This window comes from Ctenocephalides felis, unplaced genomic scaffold (assembly GCF_003426905.1).
Source record: "Ctenocephalides felis isolate EL2017-DRISC unplaced genomic scaffold, ASM342690v1 CF-g0.4_SCAFFOLD_01170, whole genome shotgun sequence".
NCBI classification, from domain to species: Eukaryota; Metazoa; Arthropoda; class Insecta; order Siphonaptera; family Pulicidae; genus Ctenocephalides; species Ctenocephalides felis.
This window is the reverse complement of record NW_020537324.1, coordinates 58,641,514-58,666,545: the sequence shown is the minus strand read 5'-3', so window position 1 is coordinate 58,666,545 and position 25,032 is coordinate 58,641,514. Positions and strand designations below refer to the sequence as shown.

Genomic DNA, 25,032 nt, shown 5'->3' with positions numbered 1-25,032 from the left:
AAATTTGCAACTTCCTAATGATAAAATGTCGTAATAGTAAAATATTACAACACATCTGTCAATTTGTCTCCTAGTTTTTCGTTTTACGCGGACGTTTAAATGCGGCATCAGCGCAAACGAACGAGTTTTACGGACGGCGATGCCCATGCGAAAGTCGTATAACATAAATTTAGTAATTTGGTTTGATGCGTTCGTGCACTTGGGGTGTCATGCATCGTAGATCATCGTTTGGTGTAAGGAATATTATGATTTAGATGCATATGACTATAAAGACGTACACTGAATATAAGATTACAGGCTGAAATAATTAACGTCATTAATATTACATTCAAAAACAGCCACGTAGAGTTGAGTTTTATTGTTAAAATGATGTATGAATCCTTTTCAAATTGTATTCGTTTAAAATTAATTACAATTAATATCTTTGAAATTTATAGGCTTTAAATTGTTCAAAATGAAATAGTATGAATGATACATTGTTAGATAAAGGAATAAAATATTACTGGAAGATTTTTTTTTGTATCAAACCCGTATCACTTGATGCAGAACCTAGTCGTGACATTTTTTTACAGCTCTTACATGTAGGTACTTTTTTCGATTATATTCCTGATTAGGCATATCATTGGTGACTTAATCCTTCTATTAAATTTTTTATGATTTCAGAGATTTTGCAACTATTTACATTACTGGTATCGTCTTGTAGGATAGTTTAGAGCTCAAAAGTCTAAGTTGTCTTTTAACAATTATACAGTAAAAATCAAACCATGTTCATTAAAACTCCCAGCTCATTCATCATTGTAGAACTATGTTATTTCAACTGTTTGTAAAAAAAAATAGCATCTGTTTCTTTCTACCCCATAGGCGCGGTGAAAATGGGCAGCCAGAAAACGTTTAATGCGAATCTTATACTATCTTGATTTCAAAATATCAATAGCATTGTTGGAATAACTATTAATTTAATGTATTTGTCTATCGTAAAATTGCTTATTTAATTATTTCAACTATACTATTCTATTTACTATTATCTAATTGTTTAAATTTCTGCCAGTCTAAAGGTTCAGTTGGCTTTTATAAAAGTTCTATAAAAAATGTTAAAAATTATAATCCATCTTATAAATCAGTTAAATAACATAAATTAAAAATTATATTCTGGTATTATAAACTAAAGAACAGAGCGCAAAATCAAAAAAAAAAATCTACCAAAGAAGAAAAACGTTTGTTAACTATACGATTACACGTATTGGACTTTTTTAATTTTTATCATCGATTGTTTGAATCGTTAATATAAATAAATTATTATAAATTTATGATAAATTAAATCAGTGATATTAGCACCTCAATTTAATCATATTGAATTAGTTATAATTTTGTTCAATTAAATATCAGTGGAAATGATTTATATTTTTGTAAATTATAAATACAATTCTTACAACCCTGCTTTGTTTGAACATCTAATTCCTGGTATCGTAGCAGGTTCCCACATTTATAAGGGTGGTCTTCTGTATTATATCACACAATCATAAAAATGTCAGTCGAGCGATTCAGATTAGCCAAATTTATCAGTGCTGGCGCTCATATTTCTAAACAGATCAATAGGAGTCGCCGGCAAGCCCGAATGTAATATGACACTTCACTTGTCATGTCGTTTCCGAAGAAACTATTAGTCTAGTAATCTAATTTATTGGTAATTTAATAGTTTGTCTGGTAATCGCATTAGCATTGATTAAAAAGAACTTTTTGGCTGGGTTCTTATCCATTAGTTGATTATAATTAATTAATTTTAGATGAAGAATATCGTACGTCTTATTTTGAATATGTGAGAAAAAATATGGTGATAACTTCAACAACGCATTGATAATTTATTATAATTTATATCTTTGGAAAGCAATCTACCTGATAGAAGGATCTGTGAACTGTGATTAGATTAAAAAAAATACAAGAAAACTGAGAAGTTGATAATATATATATTCGAGCATGCTGGCAAGGACGTGGGCTAGTCTCGAGTTCGATCCGAACCTCGGCTAAGCTCGATATCAAGCAGTATGATATCAAATTACCACTTGGGGTTGTAGATCTCATATAATCTCAAGTAAAAATCATCTTTCGCGGGCATTGTTGCATCACATATAAGCCAACACTATTATATTCATATGATATGTGATACTATATACATTATATACGTGACATATCTAATAAATATTTATATAAATATATACTACATAGTAATGTAAAAAAAGAGTGGTTAACCACTGGGTTGCCCTGTGGAAAAAATAACATATTAGGAATGTAAATTAACGAATACAGATCGATGTTAAAAATACAAAAAATTTATTTATATTAAAATATTTCAAGCATGCTCTTTGAACAGTAACAATAACAATCAATGTGATATGAAGACATTGTTAAAATATATATTTGGTTTCCCATCTAATCTAATATAGAACTATAAAATATTTAAATAGCATTTCTCAATTGTGGAGAAATGTCTCAACAAATGCAATGTTTTTTTTATTAACCCTCACCACTCCACACTTATTTAAAAACAATCTACTAGAAACTCGGTGCCGCATTTTGACGAAAAGGCGCCCGCAGTAAACTTGTTTTAAATGAATTTGTGGATATTGAAGAACATTTACAATAATATCTAAATTTATTTTCCGCAGTATTGCCGTTGTGGTAGTTTTTTTCATTCCACAAAAAAGTGTATATAATACTTCTTATATACTTGTCTTTTTTATGAAAATTTTGCTTTACAAATTGCTCGATCGTTTTACCATACTTGGAAAAAAAAGATTATAACATGAAAAATGGTAGAAAATACATTGAAAATAACTAATAGTAAATTTGGAAAAGATAACACTGTCCTATCTCCGTATAGATTCTATTTTTTTACGCTTCAATACGAATTGAGTCAATCTGTTTATCCAAAATACAGACAGGCGAGCGCAGACACACTTACGTTGGAAATGGTTAATTTTGCTTTTTTGTTAATTATTTTTTATTATTTTTATTTCATTTTTTTCAGGTTTTGGTAGAATGCACATTTTAGTGCAGATTAGTTTGTATATTGCAGGTTATTTTTATTACAGAAAATCTCTAATGATATCCCATCATATTTTGTATTTTGTAATTCTCTTTCAACAAATGTGTGCTTTTAGCTTCTGATAGATACATCCCATCATCTCATCAATGATGGGATGTATCTATCAGAAGCTAAAAGCACACATTTGTTGAAAGAGAATTACAAAATACAAAATATGCGTAGTTTCAATTCAATATATAGTTCGATATAATTATTTGGTTTAAACAATCGAGTAATAACTTCATTATTATTTGACCACAAATCAAACCAATCTAATTTAATTTTGTCATGTAATTTACCTTAAAATTCTTGAATATTATTTTGTTGCATGAACGTTTATATTCCAATGATGCTATTCGTTTCTTATAACTCTTTTATTCTTCAGTTCTTATTGAGCGTAACGCGATAGTCATAAAACCATCAGATGCGCCATGTCATTAACCGCTTTTATATTTCAAATATCTGGTAATACATGCAAACTACTGATCTGATAAAAAATGAACTTAATTATAATTTATTATGAAATCGTATACATTTAAAAAATGTAACCTATATTTACACAAAATGTCACGAAATCAATAGTTCTATTAATATACACAATCAACTTTCATATCCGCTAAGTAAACACACATTTTGCAAAAAAATGTTACAATGACCGGACATGTATTATAAAAACATCAGCGATGCTATTACCTGATCTTACATATGTATATATTTATACATTTTATACATTATTAGATTTACATTAATCACACCTGCACACATTTTCGGTAATAATGATATTATGTAGATGTGAATTAGTTTACTAGACTTAAATCTGCTCCATTTACATTTTAATTTTTTTGTTTCAGGATTTGTGTGAAAGGACCAAAATTCTAATATTGTGTGCTGAAAACAAAAACAAATCAAATGGTGAGTTCAAATATTATTTCTTATAATTCTAATTGAGTATAATCAATTTGTTATAATTGGTTATACCAATATTTTAACAGCATTTGTTTTTATTCTTATACGTGGAGAACCACTATAAAACTAAACTGTCTTTTGTGTGAAATCGAGCTTTTTTAAAAAATCTCTTTCGAAATTCAGTTAAAAACGTTCAAAGAAATCTAGACTAAAAATTATGTATTTACTACAATAACTTCTACAATTTATCGGTTTGTGGTAAGAGGGTGAAAATTTAGTGAAAAGTTATATGCTTATGCATTATAAAAAAAATGACCAAAAATAAAAATTCGGGATGGATGACCCTTAACACTTGGTGTTAATAGAAATTACCTTTTTTGTGTTTTACCTAATAATTTCTCAAATTTTCACGGCAATTGCTTATGTAGTTTTCATATAAGGTATAGTAGGTATATCCTTTCAGTTATTGATGCAAAACAAGATATTTTTCTTTTTTTTACAATTATAATAGCAATCAGAATCTTATTATTCTATTAAGCTATTGAGATGGATTCGAACTCGAAATTGAGTTCGCAAATGTGGCTTGTTTAGGAAACTCTCTAATGAAAGCCCTTATTACTTATAGTAAATAAATAGGTTGTTTTTTTTAATCTTCTCCTGGTATTCGAAGATTCAGCGATGCATATGACTACAGCATTTTCATGTTCTCTAAGACGGTCAAAATGGGATATGCATCTATTTTTTATTACTTCTTGTACTGTGTCCATCTGAAAATCGTTGTGAATAATTTTGTTTGAGACGTACCAGGGCGCTTTGGTTATCAATCTTAAGGTTTTTGACTGCAGTCTTTGAAGTTGTAATATTCGGATTTTGCTAGCGCAACCCCACAGTTCCACTCCATACGTCCAGATAGGCTTGATTAGTTTTGTATTTGTATGTATCAGTTTTTATTAAATTCACTGATTTATTACTAAGTTATAATTAAAAAAGATATATTTTTTCATTATTTATTACACATGTTGTTTTGCGGACTTTACTTTTAGAAGTCAATTACCGCTATTATTTTCACAATTAGTCCTATCAAACTTACCGCTACCCCCTCTACCAGGGGTAGTCTACCAGGGGTAGGCCAATATAATAAAACGAAAATACGTCTGAACAACTATCCATTATTGTTATGTGTTTCACTATAGTGAACAAACTTAAGATCGTTTTCCGCTTCAAATTACAAAAGTAAAATTGACGTTTATCCAAACGATTTAGCCAACAAAGAGTATTTGTAAAGCCAGAACACCAGCCTATTGAAGTTATTCAATGATCTCATTTGGATACTTCTGTATTATTTTTCTTTTCTTTACTTATATACTATTTTTCTTTTGTTTTTGTTTTATATTATACTCCTAGTTGATGACTCCACTATCTTAATATCCGATCATAATGTTATTCCTTTTTCAAACATTGTTAAAAAATTTTGCTCAAGGTTTCTATTACCAGATCACAGAATAAATGAATTATCAAGAACTTATAAGGATTGATCTAAAATGACATCTTATTGTGGCAAACAAAAAAAGACGTCCGATTTTTCCCCAAAGTAATATGTGACATCAGCTTAAGTTGCGCGACCGCGGCCAAGCCAAGGCGGCCAGCATAGCATTTCCAGCGTGTTGTGTACGCGTTTGTATGCGCCGCGGTGTATATAGTGTGAAATGCAATAAAGTGTGTTGGCTGGCGAGATGGTTTAAAAACCCGCACCCGAGTTCTCAGAAGGCATACCTATCTCCCGTACGCTGCTCAGGACACACACATTCACCATCCCGAATGGACAGTGCTGCAATCGGTTCTTCGACAAGAATGCATCCGAAATGAAACAGTCGATCCTCCGATTCGATAAAATATTGATATCATTAGAATTTCTTCCTAGTTCAATACACATTTTTTTTTTAAATCTAAACTAAACAATCATACCAAATCGAGTATGTATACCAATTGCACTTCAGGAGTTTATCCCACGTCCTAAATAGCGCAAAAATCATTTGCTAATTATATTTGCTGAATAATCATCAGTTTTTTAATAACGCAAATTCATACTTTCTAATTTTTATTATTTGCATTATAAAAAATGAGCATTTGATTGAACATTCACAATTTGAATGATATCTATTATGTACACAGTAATGTGCATTCCTCAATTAGTGGGGCACCGTGGTTTAAGAAAAATTGCTGGAACTTTCCGTACCGTAATAAAATTGTCGAAGAATTTTGAATATTTTTTGCCTGAAATAAAATTAAAATCCGAATGAATTTTGATATATTAAAAAAAATTTTTTTTGGAAATTTTATAAAAAGTGATTTTTATATAAATAAAAATAAAATCGCCTTTCCCAAATACTAATCATATATCATATCTTAATACTGTCAACACCAGCAATCAGATGCTCCGTTCTCTCAAAACTTTTTGCTCTGCATTTCTAAAACAGCTAGACCTGCCTTCCAAAAATCAGCACGTCTTTGCGTCAATATGAACCGAATATTTTTTCAATCATTCTAATCGGATGCTTCGTTCTCGCAAAAAAGTGATTTTAATTTTGAGCATTTTTTGTTCCGTATCTCCGAAATGGCTGGAGCTGTCTTTGCCTAAAATTTAATCAGCACGTTTCTCTATCAGTAAGAATCTAATATATTTTGAATCATTCAAATCGGTTGATAAAAACTAGTCAGCGCGTCTCCTAATCGATAGAAATCGAATGCTTTTTGAATTATTAAAATCGGACCGTTCTCTTGAAAACTGAGTTACCGTTTTTGGCACTATTTGCCCCATATCTTCAGAACGGTTAGACCTGCCTTCGCCAAATGAAGAACTGATCAAATTTTCATGAAGGCAGGTCTAGCGGTTTCGGAGACCTAGTGAGAAAAGTAAAAAAAAATGCCATCTGGCGGTCAAAAATGATCATTAGACATATGCACATCAAATTATCAAATATTTTATAGACATTTTAACAATAAGTATAAATTTTGTTTACATTCCTATGGGTTCCGTACCAATGCTTATCCGTTAGACAGCGACACGGCGCTGACGCGCTTCGATATTTCGTCTCCATGCAGTTAAAGCAGTACGATTGCTTTAAAAAAAAATTCAAAATTTCTAATTTCAAAATAAATTTTTCTTCAAAAAGTATTTTTTTTTAAAAAAAGTTCATTTTTGTCAAAAATTTATAGTTCTCCAAAAATCTTATTTTTTCATAGTAATTTGTTTTTTCAAAAATGTTAATCTTTTTAAAGCTTCCAGCAATTTGCCTTAAGGCACGATGCCACGCGCTCCACTAGTTATATTTTTGTGTTTTAAAATTAAATTTATTTATAAGAAAATACAAAAAGTTTTTGTTATTTAAAACTACCTAAGTTACTTGCTACTATACTTATTCTACTTATTCTACTGAGAAATATACTTCCTTGTCTTACTATATGTGCTGACTCTACTTACTCTACTTAATAATTTACTTACTATACTTAATATGAAAAATAATACATAAAAATAATATGTAATATAAAAAACGTTTAAATGGAAGCTAATTTTACGATTTTTGAGTTCTTGTAACAACTCGTTTATTGTCATTACTTAATTCATATACTGATTAATAAGTTGAACGCCATCGACAGTCTTTTATAATCGCCGCTCTACTTCGAACGGAACATAGTTATCGTTTTTTATAATCCTGATTATCGCCTTAAAAATTCCCTTTCTCACAAATATCTCACGGACACATTTCGAGGAATTGATTTCGGGATTGATCTATATTCCACGAAGGCGCAGAGGCACCCTTCGCACTATGCCTATTTACCTTTTAAGAAAATATTTGTGAAGGTAACTCGGACGTTCGTCTGCTCGGAGATGTAGAAGCAACATCAGATATATTTCGCTTTGATGTTTGTGTTTCTTATGAAAATTGAAATAACAACTTCCTTCCATGTTAAGAAATATTACTTTGATCAACTTCAGTATGTCATTAAATAAACATTCGGGCAAAGGGCATGAGCATAGAAATTAGTATGTTTTAATACAGAACTCGCGTCTAAAGAAATGTAAGTTTTCAATATTTAAACTTTATTTTATATTATCGTTTATTAATTGCATTTGATTTAGATCTCTATAGTATAAATTTTATTGCAGTCATATTAGATATAAATATCATATATTTTAATATTGCCATTTATAAATATTCCAATCCGAAAGAGATGTTCTTTCTTCAGTTTTTCCCATTTCAATTTGTTACCTTCGAGTATCTGAAAAGATTAATTTCTAAATCAGTATATTTCTTTGTAAGCTTCATAATGAGGATTTGTTTTGTTTTTAACAGTAGCATTACCAAAATCAATAAATATGTTCTGAAATATTGTCTTGTTTCCATTATACCAATGTTTCGGTTGTCCAACATATTACCATTTTTTCGAAACCAAAAGTAGCATTAAGAGTAAATTGAAATGTTAATGCAAAAACAGAAAAAGGACGTGCAAATGTTTCTCATGGTGACATTTTTGGATAGGTTATACATTTATTATCCATAATGATAAATCATGGATAATGATCCTGCTATACTGAACAACGGCACGCGCCGTAGCGCTAGTGAACAATTCAAGCATAACAACAGCTTTTAAGATTTTTCAATCATTATCAATAAAAATTACACTTTTAAAGAACAAAAAAAAACAGTAAAAAGATTAGAATTTTCAATATTATTTCAATTTAATTCATAGTGAAATCTGGAAGCATGGGTCGATACATTGGCTGGCGTCTAAAGGCGACACCCGTACACAAAGAAATTTAGGCAGGTATCGTCCATACATACTATTATGTAATCTATAGACGACATCCATACACACACATTAGTAATCTGAATGTCGTCTATAGATGACCCTCGCAGCGTCGAAAGGGTTAAATTTGATATTTTTTGTTAGTAGTTAGTATAGTATTATAGTAATACTATGGTGATAATATTTGGGTGCATGTACGTAAAGAATGTTTAGTATCATACTCACAATAATTAAAAAAGGAAAAAAATATGATTAACATGAATAATATTTTATAAAATACATTTAGCAACTAATGGTGCATTGCATTAATCATTAAGGCAAATTGCAGAAACTTCCCGTACCGATTTAAATTTAAAAAAAAGATTGAGATTGAGGATTTTGAAATTTTTGAAAAATTTGATGCTTTTGAAAAATTTGAACTTTTTTTTAAAGCAATCATGCTACGTGGCTATTTTAAAGACAACGTGCAAGCGCCGCATAACTTACCCGACGGGAAGTTAATAAAGATTTACTGTAAAGATGGTGATTCTCGAGATACGTATCTATTGCCAGTAAGAAATCTCCTGCCCAGTCAAGTTGCTATAAAAATATGATGACTATTTCCAGAAACGATAATCTTTTTCTGCTAGTACATTTTTTAGATGTGAACGGCTACAAGTACACGCTCTTGGTAATAATTCCAATCCAATTAGTTTGCTTTGCGATAATGAGCAGAATGGTTTTCGGAAGCCTCTCGTTGGTATTTTACATCTCCGGTTCGTAACGGTGTATTACATGACAGAAAACGTAACAAACATTCTATATCCGGATATTTGCCGAACAATCTCTTGTGATGTGATCTTCGTACAACAATGTTGCTCTGGAGATAAAAGCTGGAAGCGCGGAGAGCAAAATATGAGAAGCAACGGCGATGATCTACAAATATAATGTGAATTTTATATTTGTCTTGGGTTGTGTTTACAAAAAAAATGTTATTTTGGTTTAGACATTAGTATCTGCTTTCATAGCGTTCAAGCTTGTAATAAAATATATTTTTAAAAACTAAATATTTTTTTGGTTATTTAGATTAATTTAATTCTACATTGTTTTGATATTCCAAATCAATAAGAAGTAACATAAAATTAGTAATGGAGTTTTTTGACGCACAATTTAGAAAATAAAACTTGAATCAATTAATTATTTATTTAGATTATTGTGAGTTTTTTATATTATCATCAATTTTTTCTATTTTTTTTTTTAATTTTGATTAGATGGGATTTAAAATATTAATATAGAGACAAGCAGAACAAAGTTGTTATTTTAGAATGATTAAAGAACAAACATATGTTTTGGAACAAATTGATTCCTTGTTAGTAAGCCTCAACAGAATTTAAAATAAAGTTGCTAAATATATATTTGGTGATGAGTTAATAAGCAAATTTAGGTGACCCAATGTATACTACATTAATGATCTATGAAAATATTTTATTGAGATTCTAAAAATTGAAACAGTTTTTCCCACATCATGAATACACATACTTTAATGGATAATAAATAATCTGTTATCGGAATTTTGATCATTGCATCTTAAATATTTTTTGAGCTTATAATATGATAAAAATAATATAGTCATATTATTTATTTGTTATGATTATAAATGAGAAGCTTGAGCTCCTATTTACAGGGTATTTTAGTGAAAATTTAAGTATTTAGCTTTAAGTGAACCAATGTATACCACGTTAATGATCTTTGGCAATATTTTATTAAGTTTCTAAAAATTTTATCATTGTTTTTTATTTCTTGAATTTAAGGTATGGATAATAAATATTTTGTGATCGGAATTTTCATCAATGTATGTGAAATATTTTTTAAGTTTCTGATACAATAAAAATTATATAATCATATTAATTATTTGTTATGATTATAAATAAGAAACTTAAGCCCCTTTAAAGGGGTATTCTAGTGGAGAATCTAAAGAAAATTCGTTTTGTTTTGATATTTTCAAAGTTCAACTATTCAAGAATATGTGTACGAGAGGGTATTTAACATTTCAATTATTTTTGGAGTTACTGTTTGGTCATAATAATCATCTTCTGTTTCCTTCGTTTTGCGAAACTTTAAACGCGCTTTTCTCAAAACCGTACTTTTCAATATGATGCCCACGATTTCTAGTGAAATTTTGGTTTTGCGAAACCCAAAAAAGTGAGAAGAAAAGTGGTTCTTTTTTCAAATAGTTACCATTTTATCGAATTTTGTAAAAAAAAATCTATATCTTAATCCTAGTATTATATTGCCATTGCGACAACATTCTAGATTTTTTTTTTATTTGGGATTTTTAGAAGGGTTCCAATGTTTGTACTTCATCAACTACTAATTTTAAAAATTAACTTAATTTATTCACTTTTCTTTACTTTTTCATGTGCTCTTGTAACGTTGATAAATAAATTATAAAAAATTCATTGCATTTTTTATAATGATATATGATAATGATATAAAATTGACGTAATGTTCACGCCTCTACACTAGATTAATTGAATTAAACCACCCCTTCAATTGAATTTCTTTCGAATTTAAATACTATGATTACAAATTATAAACTTAAGCTTTTTTAATTTATAGAAATAGTTTTTCGAACTTTCGAAGTCCCTGAAAAAAATACCTATGTATTTTATTCATTCTAAGAAATATTTGCAATTTTAAGTAAGCAGTCATAAAATTTTTAATTTACTCATTTTTAGAAATGAGACAAATTAAATTAACAGCAATAATCAAATTTTGTTATAAAAAAATTAAATTCTTTCAATAGCCGACGATTCAACGGTATACCTAGAAATTAAACAATAAGTACCATAAATAGAACCTAGTATTTCACCTATATCGATCCTTTCTAAGCCCTGTCTAAGCTGGAATGCGACTCTTTGTTTCTCGGCCTGGATCCCACAAGAGCACGAGACTAACAATAAGGAATGCATTGCTCTTCTTGTGTATCGAATCGAGAACTTATGTACATTCAGTACTCTGTTTGTTTTGCTTTTGTTAAATAAATGTTATAACTTATCATTTGTATATTAAAAACTGTAAAATACTGTTACTATAGTTTCCAATTCGAAAGCCGCGATCGGAATTGAAATTATGATACAATAGAAATAGTCAGTGTGGTAGAGTGAAAAATTTAGGACGCGATGGAAATAGTGCGCAGATACTTTGCAAAACTGTTTATATTTCATCTAAAATCATTACTTTCTAATAATAAATTAGATTATTATTTAGAATATTATTTAAATCTAAATTAAATGCTTCTTTGTTTGGCGTCTGTAAATTTTCTTTATCATCTATATTTTCTAACTGACTTCAAAAGCTTTAAATTTAGATAATGAGAATTTTATGATCGAACATATCCTATATTTTCTAATTTTATTTGAAAATGTGGTAATTTATTTTGGCCGTGTTTTTCTTTTTAAAATTCTATCTAAAGATTACTTAACCAATACGTTTTCAATTTTTAATTTAAATTTTAATTCGATAACTTTGTGTTGAAAACATTTCAAATTTTATTTTGTTTTATATATGTGAAATGTGCTATTTGGTTAAATTTGAATTGATTGAAAACTAAGTTCAGGAGGTATATTTAAAAAAAAAGCTCTTCAAGAAAGAAATTTGAGATCTTCAAGAAGGAAACTCGATGGACTTCTGTATATTTAGTTTTATGAAGATCAGTTTAGACATATTTGAAATCTAAAGGATTTTTAAAAAAATAATATTATTAACTTCCCGTAGGGTAACTTATAGTAATCAAAATAATCGAAAATGAAAATTTTTATGTCTAAGTTTTAAAACCTTCTGAACATTTTGGCATACATTAGAAAAATATATGTATGTGTGTGTATTCGGATATATACTTTTGTCGACGATTTCGGCAGCACGAGTCAACCGATTTGAATGATTTAAAAAACATTTGATCCTTGATAAAATGATTGATAAAGAGACGTGCTGGTTAGTTTTTGGACAAGGCAGGTCCAGCTGTTTCGAAGATACGGGGTCAAAAGTGCGAAAAATGGTAATTCAGTTTTGGAGAGACCAGAACGTCCAATTTCCATAAATCAAAAAACGATTTACTTTTATTGATAAAATTAAGCACATATACTTAACTTCATGCAGTATACAATACAATAACACCACGATTGTTTCAATAAACGTTTCAATCCCCAAATTGGGGGGGGGGGAATTTCAATAGTCTTTCAATAGTTCTTAGTGCAAATATCTTGGAAAATGAAACCTGATTCATAATGAAGCAATAGAAGTAACTTTACCCATTCCAACATTGATATATCAATGGTGAATAATTGAAGCTTAAGACATTTCCTACATTCATGATTATATTATCGCATTAACAAAATGATATATCTGCGTCGCCACATTTCCATATTCGGTATAATCATACCGACAAATGAGACTGTCCGTTTATCAATGACAATTCAGACGTATTTGATTTGACAGATGTACGGTGGTATGTTAAGGCGATTGATTAACAGACTCAGCGTTCGGACGTCAGTTTGACGTCAAATTCATATTTGGCTCGCGAACACACATGTTGCATCCAACTGGTGGACTGGTGGACTGGTGGACTGCTGGACTTTTCTTTTGGACGAAATTCTAATTGTCAGTAAACAAATATTCAATTATAATATCATGATTGAACTTATTGATAAAGTATTCTCTACAAATAATTACGTAGCAAATGCGATATCATCATGCATCTTTGATAAATTATTTAACCTCATTCACTTTAAATACTTCATATAATAGGGAGATAATAGTATTGATAGTAACTATCATAAAATAAGTTGAAAAAAGTTTATCCTGTGTAGTTTAAAAAAAATTAAAATGAAAGTTGAACAAGCACATAAAGGGCTTATTTCTAATCATCTACTTTCTAAATAAAAAACAAATTTTTACTGAAAAATAATGTTTACGTTGTGAATTTCTTCGGACTCTTTGTACTTCCTGCATATGCTACAATTAAGTGTTTAGGAATGTGCTCATTTTAATCAATCGCTATAAAACTAGTCATATTTTAGCCTATGTTACTGAAATTTCCATTTTAGTCGTTCATCAAGAATTTGTTAAATTTAACTTGAAAATATGAGCTTTTCCTTCAACTTTCTAAATGCAGCAAATATATTTAGATCAAAATACTTTATTTTGTTCAACAGGACTTAATTTATGGAGTTGAATTGTACTATTTGATAAAATTTAATACATTTATATTTATGACGATTATCTTTTATGTGAAGAAAAATTCAAGCTTTGATTTTCAAATTTAAAATAAAATTTTCTCTTGAAATTTATCATTCGTAAAGATTTATCATTGTTACACCTTTATTTTAAGCAGGTGATTTTATTAATATTTGATGAACAATTAATAAAATGATGAATTGATGAATGATGCAATAAAATAAATTCCATTAATTGAATGACTTCATTTTCTTGGAGAACTAAAAGTTAATGAAATCATTTTGATATTATTAATCGACTAATTATCGAAGGTCGTATAAAGGAGTGTCAACGATTTCAGAATCAGTTTTCTGCAAACACTTATTGTCAGTTTTTTTTCTGCTTCGTGAAAATGTTTGTAGTCGAAATAAAAAAATTACTAAACTTGCAAATAATTATTAAAATATAAACAAATTTTGTTTAGTATTAATTTATTTCAATCTTTACTGTGGGTCGAACCATTAATTAAAAATAACAAATATTTATTATAAACATTTTTTGAAAAACGTGAAGATAATAATTTGTGGATATCTACTATTTAATTTTCATATAAAATTATAATTTTATAATATTTAATGAACACTGTTCAAGTAGATCGAGCATATATCAAATAAAATTACTTCTAAATGTATCACTTTTTGAGATAAATAAGCCACAATTTCTGGAAAGAATTATTTTTAAAAAATATAGTTATTGTTAGATTTTTTAAAAACTTGGTTCATATGCACGTGGATATGCTTGGTTTTGTTACTTTTTTAATTTAGATCTTTTTTTGGCATTGGTACCATAGCTTTTTATACTTTTAACATAGGTTTTAGATATACGAATAGCACTACCGTACTTTTAACCTATCGATATTCAAGGAACAAGCACAACACTGGCGATCGAGTATTTAATAAGAGAGTTGGCGGATATTTTTGAATATCTCTTTGGAGAAAATTATTATTTTAATCACATTACATTACCACTATTAGTTTAAATTATTTTTTCATCTTCAGATAAAACTAATTCGATTATGATTTCGGAAAATTTGAGACAATATCTCTATTGTTGCACTGCTGACTTTCTTTTTCACCAATTTTTGATCATAAATTTTTTGAAAATTTATATTTCAAAATTTTTTACTATAATTTTCTAAGATGTATTTACATCTTACATCTTATCAATATACATTCATTTATATACGTTTACATACGTTTACATTTATACAATTCATATACGTTCATTTTTATAACGAAAGGATATACGAAAGCAATTAATTGTGAAGCAGTTGTGACAATGGTTTTCGCTTGGAAATATAGATAGCAATATGTTTCCAAGTGAAAATAGCCTTTGGCCAGAATTGCTGCATCAATAAAAGGTCAGCTCTTTTAAATTAATTCTAATAATCATCAAATATGGGTGGATTAACTATTTAGTTACCATCTAAAAATACTACCACCCCAACAGCACATAGGACATAAGGTTGTGATTGCTGTTAAGATTTGGGAAAATAAGTATTACGACACCTCTTGCTACATATGTATATATAATTATTATGGTTTTTTAGTATTGACTTATCTACAAGTTTGATGAAAAATCGAAATTGAATAAGATTGTCAATTGCTATCGTTGCCGTATTCACCTATAAGTAACTAAAATTTTAAAGAATAGTCGAATTTTAATAAGATTATTAAATGCTGTCGTCGTTGTCGTTATTTATTTGAGGTATTCACTTATAAGTATCTAAAATTTTGAAGAAACGTCGAAATTGAATAATATTGTCAATTACTGTCGTTGTCGTTGTTTATTAGAAGTATTCACCTATAAGTATCTAAAATTTTAAAGAGGAGTCGAATTTTAATAAAATTGTCAATTTCTGTCGTTGTCGTTGTTGATATTTATTCGAAGTTTTGACTTATAAGTATCTCAAACTTTGAAGAAACGTCGAAATTGAATAATATTGTCAATTGCTGTCGTTGCCGTTGTTTATTTGATGCGATCGCCAGCTCTCCGGCGATAGAATTCGTGTAGCCGAAGCTCTGTTCGAGCGCAGCAGCGTACCACCAACCGCGATCCCGATGCCGCATAGTTTCTCACGCTCGCGACTCCTCGGAGATTCTGCAAGGGAATGCGACCTGGACACGTGCATACACACAACTTACTATACGATTGTGTTCGACTGAGAATTTGTTTGTGTTTGTGAGTTTGTTTGTACGAGTGTGGTGGAGTGTAAGTACGATGGCCCCCGTCCGCCCCCCACAAAGCCCCCACGGGAAACCTGTTGACGAATATGTGTATACTATACACTAACAAACCAATGCACATAATTCTATATAGTTTATATAAATATACACTAATCCGAATTGATTTAGTATAATGCAGTAAATACATAGATAGTTTTTGGTTCAGGTATTTTTGTTTGGGAAATTCTTTATTTATACTTTATTTTTGTGTTTGAATAGAAACCAATAACTAGTAGTGCATTGCATTTTGTCTTGAGACAAGTTGCTGGAAGTTTTCGTACCGTAATTTAATATTTCTAATAGCTTTAACATTTATAGATTTTTTTTTAAACAAAAATTGAAATTTTTGAAACACATTCAAGTCGGTTGAACCATTCTGTCTAAAATGTCGAGAACATTTGTTATAATATGAACAAATAATATATAAGTTAACTTTAATCATTGTGAATTTTGATGCGGAATCCAAAGAAAAGGAAACAAATATTGTATTATTATTGTTATTAAAATCTCTATGTATTATCTGATGATTTAATGTGCATGTGTCCAATAGCCATTTTTGAATAATTGAAATCAATTTGATTCCGCTCGTACATACATACGTACACACAACAAACATCTATTTGTCCTAAAATATGTCAAAATGTTGAGACACCTTGAAACATATAGATATGTAAAATATTTCATTTTCATTTTTTTACAATTCTTATAACTTACCCTATGGGAAGTTAAAAAAATATCTTTCTATTTGCTACCGTCTATATTTTATACTTTTATAAATTTATGTTTGATCAGCAAATATATCGTACGTCTGTAAATAACAATATAAAATACACCTCGTAAAATAAATTCTATATGCATTATTCAATTTGCAAACAATATGCTTTAGTATATTTCATAGCTCATATTTTGTTTGTTTTTCTGAATACATTATTAATTTTATTTGAAAGTATAGATAGTTAATGAAATAATAAGGTATGCTAAAAGTATATGATTTTAAAAATTGTATGAAGTATGTGTATGGGAAACTTCCCTAGCTTCACTTGTTACTTTTTACTTTTAAATATAATCTTCGATTAATTACCAAAGTTAATTCCATAATTAAAATATATTTGTCTAATTGATGTAAAATACTCAAATTTATTTATTCATGATAAATTCTTTATTGAGCAATTGATTTCTTCTAATGAACTTTAATTTTAATCGATCAATGACATTTTGTATTATGCATAGTAATTTAATTTTCTGCGCATATTTTGTTAACCTGTTGTAATAAAGTCTATAATTAAAATATATTAGTATAATTGTTGTGAATATACTCAATTTATTTCTGTATGATAAGTTTTCTTAAAAAATTAAGTGTTTCAACGTGTTTAATGTTTATGAATTTTAATTTTTATCCATCAATGGCATTTTGTTTTATGCATATTAATTTTAGTAATAAGAGTCTTTCAATTATGAAAAAATGAATAGTATTGTATAAAAGTATTACTTGTTATTATTATTAAGTTGTGTAGTTTTGCAGGATGTTAGGGATGCTTCTAATAATCACGTTTGGCTTTTAGGGAGAGGGAGAGTTTGACAAAAATCACATGGTGGTGGGAGGGTTCTAGTAATACGTTTACGTGTAATTATTTGTTACTTAAATTCCACACAAAAAAAATTAAAAATACGATTTGTTTGTAAATTCGAACTATTTCACGTAACTACAAATACACGTGATGTTTGGTTGGGGGGATAATTTTAAATATCATGACGTGCCACCAAAGGGGAAGGGGGGTCTAAGAATCACTAAAAAATCGATCACGTGATTACGCTCCCTTGTTGCTTTCTAATATTCTCTTTATTCAATATTCTCTTTAGACAAAAGTGATACGTATTCAAGCTATGTTTATGAGTAAAAATTTGTTTATTGTCTTTGAATTGTTTATTTTATTTATTTTACTTCATAATACTACATTTTTTTTAAATTCATTAGTGTTTATATTAAAGTCTTATCACACTTCTTGCCCTACTTTACATTTTATTTAAATATAATTATACCTTTTATTATAATTATACGTGTAATTTGTTAATTAGCACACAAATACTAACTCTTAAATGTAATCTCTTAAACAGCCAAACCCTGAAAATGATCCTATTTCAACAGCGTTCAATTAATCATATGTCTTAGGGAAAACTATTTTTGATGCGTCTTCGTCGTTTCTATACAATGTTGCGCGTATACGAGGAATTCGATTAGTTACCAAGATTGCCTAGAACGTTTATGTAATTTTACTATTATTCTTCGCTCTTGTTGTTTTTTGTTTGTCTAATGTATGCATAAATCTTGCAGAACTTCTATGCCTCTTCTTCTCCATCCTATCTGCATGTGCATATTTGCGAGAGCTCCATAAACATTTTACAAGTATTTTCTTTATTCTAAGTATATTTTATTTTAAAGTGTGTTGGTGTAGAACGTTCATCTGTCGCCGTATCAAATAGACTTGCATGCTTTTATCAGAATAAAAAATGCACGGCATTCAACAAGAGCGAGATTGCAAATAGGAGTTGTCGGTTGCGCTGACCGCAGATTTTTGTTCTGCTAGGGGTACGCTCGAAGTATAAAAGGTAGATGAGATGTCTTAAGGAAATTGTGGAAACTAGAATCTTTGATCGCGAGCAACATTAATTCAAGTAAACTGTTAATTCTTTTCTCTTGTGATAGATAAACTTTCTATCAAAATATTTATTAGCATTCTATAAGTTTAATAGACTAAATTGTTTTATAAGGGATCAAAAATCCTTAAAATGTCGATCACGTGATTAATGGCCCCCTTAATAATAAGGCGTATGAAGGACAACTGTCCATTGATGGCTCCTTCTATCATATAATTATTGCAGTAAATATTTAACTAATTTCATATACTATTTCATTACAAGTTTATTTCTTCAGTCGTGTAGGTCGATAAGGTTTGAGCTGGTCAATAGCCAATTGATTGGGATGTTGACTTAACCAGATTTTGTATCTTTTTCGATTATAAATACATGCAGGTCTCGATGTAACAGCCAGTTAAGCACATAGTTCAGGACATTTACAATATGTTTTAAAATTTTGTTCTGGTACCCTCTGCAGAATTGCTATGATTGACTTACTAGCCGCACCTCAGAGTTGTCAACCGTAAGTTCATATTGGGTTAATAATTGTTGTGTATATAATTTTGTTTCTTGAGTCAATTAGGTGGCAGAGGTTTGAGCTGGTCAATAGCCAATTGATTGGGATGTTGACTTAGCCAGATTTTGTATCTGGTTCAGAACTTTTTAATCTGTTTTGTTTTTTATAGTACGTATATGCAGGTCTCGAGGTAACACCCAATTAGGTATATAGTTCAGGACGTTTACAATGTTTTAAAATTATGTTTTGGTACCTCTGCAGAATTGCTATGATTGGCTTACTAGCCGCACCTCTGAGTTGTCAACCGTAGGTCATATTGGGTTACTAATTGTTTTGTATATCAAGAGTTTATTTTCTGCGAAATCTTGTGATTTCTAGCCAATTAAACTGCTTGAATTTCCAGCAAATTCGAAAAAAATGAATTAACAACTGTTTCTCTAATCTTCATGAAATGATTATTTCAAGTGAATTTATCCATTATTGGTAACTCTGAATTCCCGAACAATTGGGATAAAACATTGTTAATAACTAATATCAAAATCTGCCAATCAATGATAACTAATTTACTTTAATTGACTTTTCAAAACTATACTTGATTAGATACTTCAATGTGGTACTTTCATCAACAACTCGACATAAGTGGTTGATATTTTTTTAGAATTTCTCAATTGGAGTAAGAATAACTACGTTAAATATAATTATAACATAACTATCATATTTTTTATGTGGTATATTTTCTTCAATAAAATCTCAGTTTGAGTTTGAGTTTTGAACTTCACTCACTGAATTTAAGTCGTTAAGTTGGGTGGAAATAAACTTGATAATCTACCAAGTTGAAGTTAGTTTCTAAAAGAACTGTTTCTTACTAATTTTTATATGTTGATATGTTGCTAAAAAATCGAGTTCAAAACAATTGTCATAATACATTAGAATAGAGATATAATACATGAATATTTTTTTAAAACGTTTTTTGCTTTAAGTTGCATTCAGCAAAAAAATGAAAACTTGGTAAGACTGATGGACTGATGCATTAATAGCAACTATTAAAAAATGTTACACTATACTATAATTAATTTCAAAGTTACTTTCCTAATATATAAAATTAAAATTCTCATATGTAAAACAACTTTCAAAGATCTTAATTAGATATGTATTTTGAAATTAAATTACCAGTAATTCAACAAATTCAAATTTGTTAAAAATTAAGCGAGTTAAAACTATTTTGCATTTTTTCTAATTTCATATTAAAAAAGTAACAAAACATTCCTCGATAGAAAAGAATTTGTGACTTCCTCCAGTTTCACCTTGATAAGGTCGAAAAAATGTCGGAAACGCCGACGAAAGACCGTCCGACCCTAGAATTCTTTTTGTCGACCTTTGGGCGCTTTTGTTGTATTGTCATGCAATGAATAAGAACATATTTATTAGCGTATCTATTAAATTCTATTGTTGCGCATGTGAAATGTTATGAACAACGATGACTGTATTTATTTTTAATCGTTGCGGAAATTTTCTATGTTTTGTTGCGCTGAGATCGTCGAGCTTAGAAATCGCGACCGCAACTTGATCTTTTCTTAATTGAAATTGCATGAAATAAGAAAATACATCAAATGACATATAATGATGTTGGAAATAGAAAATTGCTCTGCCTTTCATGAATACATTTCTATCTTTTTTTCTCTATTTATACATATATAATGGTTTCATGCATGCATTATTCAATGTAAGTACCCAATGAGTTCAATATAAGTATCTTTTAGTTATCGTCTCATTTAATATCCATTTGTCACTAATTTTCAAAGAAAATTCTTAACCAGTACAAATAGATTTTTCTATATTGATATGAAATATGTAAGATACTTTTGTTGTCTAGAATTCACCATATTTTATATTATTAAATTATTACAAAACATGAAGAAATTTGATGTACGAATTTGAAACTAGATAGAAACAGTTTATACTAGTAGAAATAATTCTGCTTTTTCTGCAAACTGATATAGGGCAGCCTGAGGATAGTTGTAACAGCTATTATTTTAAATTAATATATCATTATTTCACTATCAATCAATTTTAGAAAATGGCGGTGTTACAACATGACCCGTGATTGGGGCTCCCAATTTGGGAGCAAGTAGTAACGACGAAAAAACGACAATAATACTTCTGACGATTTATTCTTTTCTTTGACATGGTTCAGAAATTTGTCTTATTTCTACGTAAAACATCAACGCAAACTATAATAAATACAAATAAACTATATAATGTATAATGTAATGTCTCCTGTATATACATTTTTATCATGAATTAACGTAAATTTCAATTGATATCATCATATAACAAATAAAAGATATAGTGTCTACTGTAACACAATTTACATGTGTTCTCATACTACAAATTATTATTATTCTATTCAATCTTTTTCTTAATCTGTATATAATTCTTGTATGTTGCAAGTTGTAGGGGCTATCTTGTATGTTACTGCTAGGGCTATCTGTAAAGGGAGTTTTTCAATAGGATCTAATTAAAATTGTAATGTAGCTTATAACTATATAACTAGCCCTAAGCTTTTGTTTCAAGTAGCCCCAGCTGTGATTTTTTTACATTAATCAAAGTAACTATATATATAATTCAGCAATCACAAAATTGATACACATTGTCAAAGATATCTATTATGCCCTATATCCAAAATGACGGACCTGCACAGCTCTGTTAATCGCGTTGGCCTAGGGGACAGTAGCTATGACAATATTATGCAGGTCGGTTTACATGTTCAATCGAGACAAAAAAATAATGTCGTTTAAGATCCTATTTAAGAATTCATTGTACATACTCCTAGCTGCCCTTCATATTTTATTGCATAAAGATAAGTAGTATATAAAATTGTAGTGGTGATATTTGATCGAAAACCAATCGACAGTTATAATTCTCGGATCTGTATCTCCCATTAATTACGTAGATAGTTGATTGAACGGTGATGGTAGTTGTAATATATCAACAAATGTTGTCGGACAAATGGACTAAAATACATTATGGTAACGACTGTTGAGAGTAATTTTAATTCACGAATAGAGTAAATGGAATACTCTGAACGTTCTGCATCTCTTGCAAATAATATCATTGCTTCATAAATCAGGATATTTACCTATGCCCGCTTTTTGAACTGATAGGAGTTTCACTCGTCTAGACGGACGCTCAGACAAACATACAGATGTAAAACTTGCAACATACACATCGTACTAGCAACATTGTAGATTCTGTTATCTATGCATATGTGCATATATAAATATTATTCTATGTGTTTAAACAGATTCATGAATTTGCTTTATGTTGCATTGCCATGTTATTAGCATAAATTAGTATTTGTAGTAGAGTAACTGTATTAGAAAAATCCGTACCAGTTCCCAAAAATTCATAAATTTCAAACTACATATATATTGTTATATAACAAAAGCTAAATAAATACTTGAAGGTATAAGACTTAATCGTCCGTTTTCCTAAAATTTTCCAATTTTTCTTCAATTTCAGGAGCATCCTGTGCCTATCGTCTACATACTGTCTAAAATCCGAATCTATTATATATGAAAAATAAACTAAGATTTCTGAGACGAATCTAAGGAGTTTTCTTAACCATTTATAAAATATTGTGCTATAAGGATAGGCGAGGCACAAAGATCCAATTTAACATTCAGTTTAACCTTTCAGTTCGGTTATATTGTCACACAACAAATTGAACCACTTTCAACACATAACAAACATGTATCAAACTCTATCCAGTTAATTAATTTTCTAATTTCTATAGAGATTCCAGCTAATTAATTCCTAATTATAGATGTATGTTTATTAATATTTGTCTAAAGTTTGTCTTTTGTCCATTTATTCCTCATAGGCGTGTGAGAAGAAACAGATAGGGGACAAAAGATCCAATGTTTCTATTTTAAATTTTAAAGAGACTTTACAAAAATTATAGCTACATTATTAACCAATACGAGACCCAAATTTCATGGACACAATTTTCACAAAAATCACGCTGTTTATAACGATCTTCTAGTATTTCGTCAGAAATATTTATCATCAGAGATGGAATAACTATCAATTTATTTTTATCTCTTGCAAAATTGCTTTTTTGCCTAGATTTGTTTTTTTATTGACTATTTTTTATAGTTTACATTTTTGCCAGGGTAAAAGTTTAGTTGGTCCTTTTTATCCCACCCACATGCAATCTTGTAAAGAAATGTAAAAAGACTGTTGAATCCAACATACAAATAATTATACATGTTATAAAACAATTAAATAAAGTAAACTGGAAAATTATATTCAGGTTTCATAAACTAAGTAATAGTTAGCTTAAAACTAAGAAAACTTCGAACGAGTAATAATACTTTTGTTATGTATATTGATACATAGCCGGTTATCTCTTGATGGAGACGTGGGATGAATTAAGGTGATGGCTGGTTACACACATCTTTTTAGTATCTTCTGCATTAAAATAGTATCAAGGGAAAATACTATACTCTACTTGTTTTTTGAGATATGGTAATTGCTCCACCCTTTCTATTTTTTTCTATATCAAAACCTTCCCCAATTAACAATATTTTCTTTACAGAAATGTTTACCCCACCAACCAGCTTTTGTAGAGGTTATATAAAATATTAAATCTAACTTAAAAATAATATAAGTATTACAGAATGATTGAATAATGTATACTTAAAAATTATATTTAGTAGCAGTTTAAACTAAATACAAGGGCTCAAATCCAAAAAAACTACGAACAAAAAAATATTTTTCATAAATATTACTACTACTATTACTACATACTATTTATCGTTGTATGGAAATAAGGTGATGGCTTATTAAATTATCTTTAACCTTCTACTTTAAGAATACTATCGATAAAAAACTATACTATACTCTACTGGTTTTTGAGATAACGGTTGAGATAAATCTCACTCAAGGACCTTTAAGCCCAACTTTACCCTATAGAACATAATCCTTAAAAATAAACATCGACAATTTGTTTTAAATTTTCTAATAATTGTAAGGAAATAATACAAGTATTTTCGAGTTACATCGAATGGCTTTAAATTTTGAAATTGGTGAAGCAATTTCTGAAAAAAGTCGACAAAAGGTGAAAATCGGCTCACACACACATACTTTCTCGAAATTTGGTCTCATTCGATTCAGAATGTCTTGAAACGTTTGCGTAACAATACTAAATTTTTGACGTAACAATACGAAATATAAAATATTTTGACTAAATTATTAGTCAATATCAAAATTTTAACTGTTAATTGTGAAAATTCAGAGAATCTTCTCATTTTTCAAATACACATTAAAATTCTCAATTGGAAAAAAATGTGTTCATACTTTGCCTCAAGTTTGTTATATATACAAAATGAATGGATTCTTATTGAAACAAATGCTAAAATTCAATACATGTGTATTTTTTTATTCTATATTTCTCTTATAAAATTATAAAGTTATCTGCTCTCAATTATATGTTACTGAAATACGATCTGTTCATACATAATCTGAGAAAACCAAGTGAAAACACTGTCTTTTCCCGTATCTTCGTGTACGAACCCTATTATCTCTTCAATTAAATGGTTGAC

At 29.1% G+C, this 25,032-nt stretch overlaps 1 protein-coding gene across 1 annotated transcript in view; it reads left to right on the top strand.

Moving 5' to 3' along the window:
• Positions 1 to 25,032, top strand: part of LOC113366341 (zinc transporter ZIP11-like) — a 356,006-nt gene that overhangs the window by 277,818 nt on the left and 53,156 nt on the right. The gene's annotated exons all lie outside the window — the stretch shown is intronic.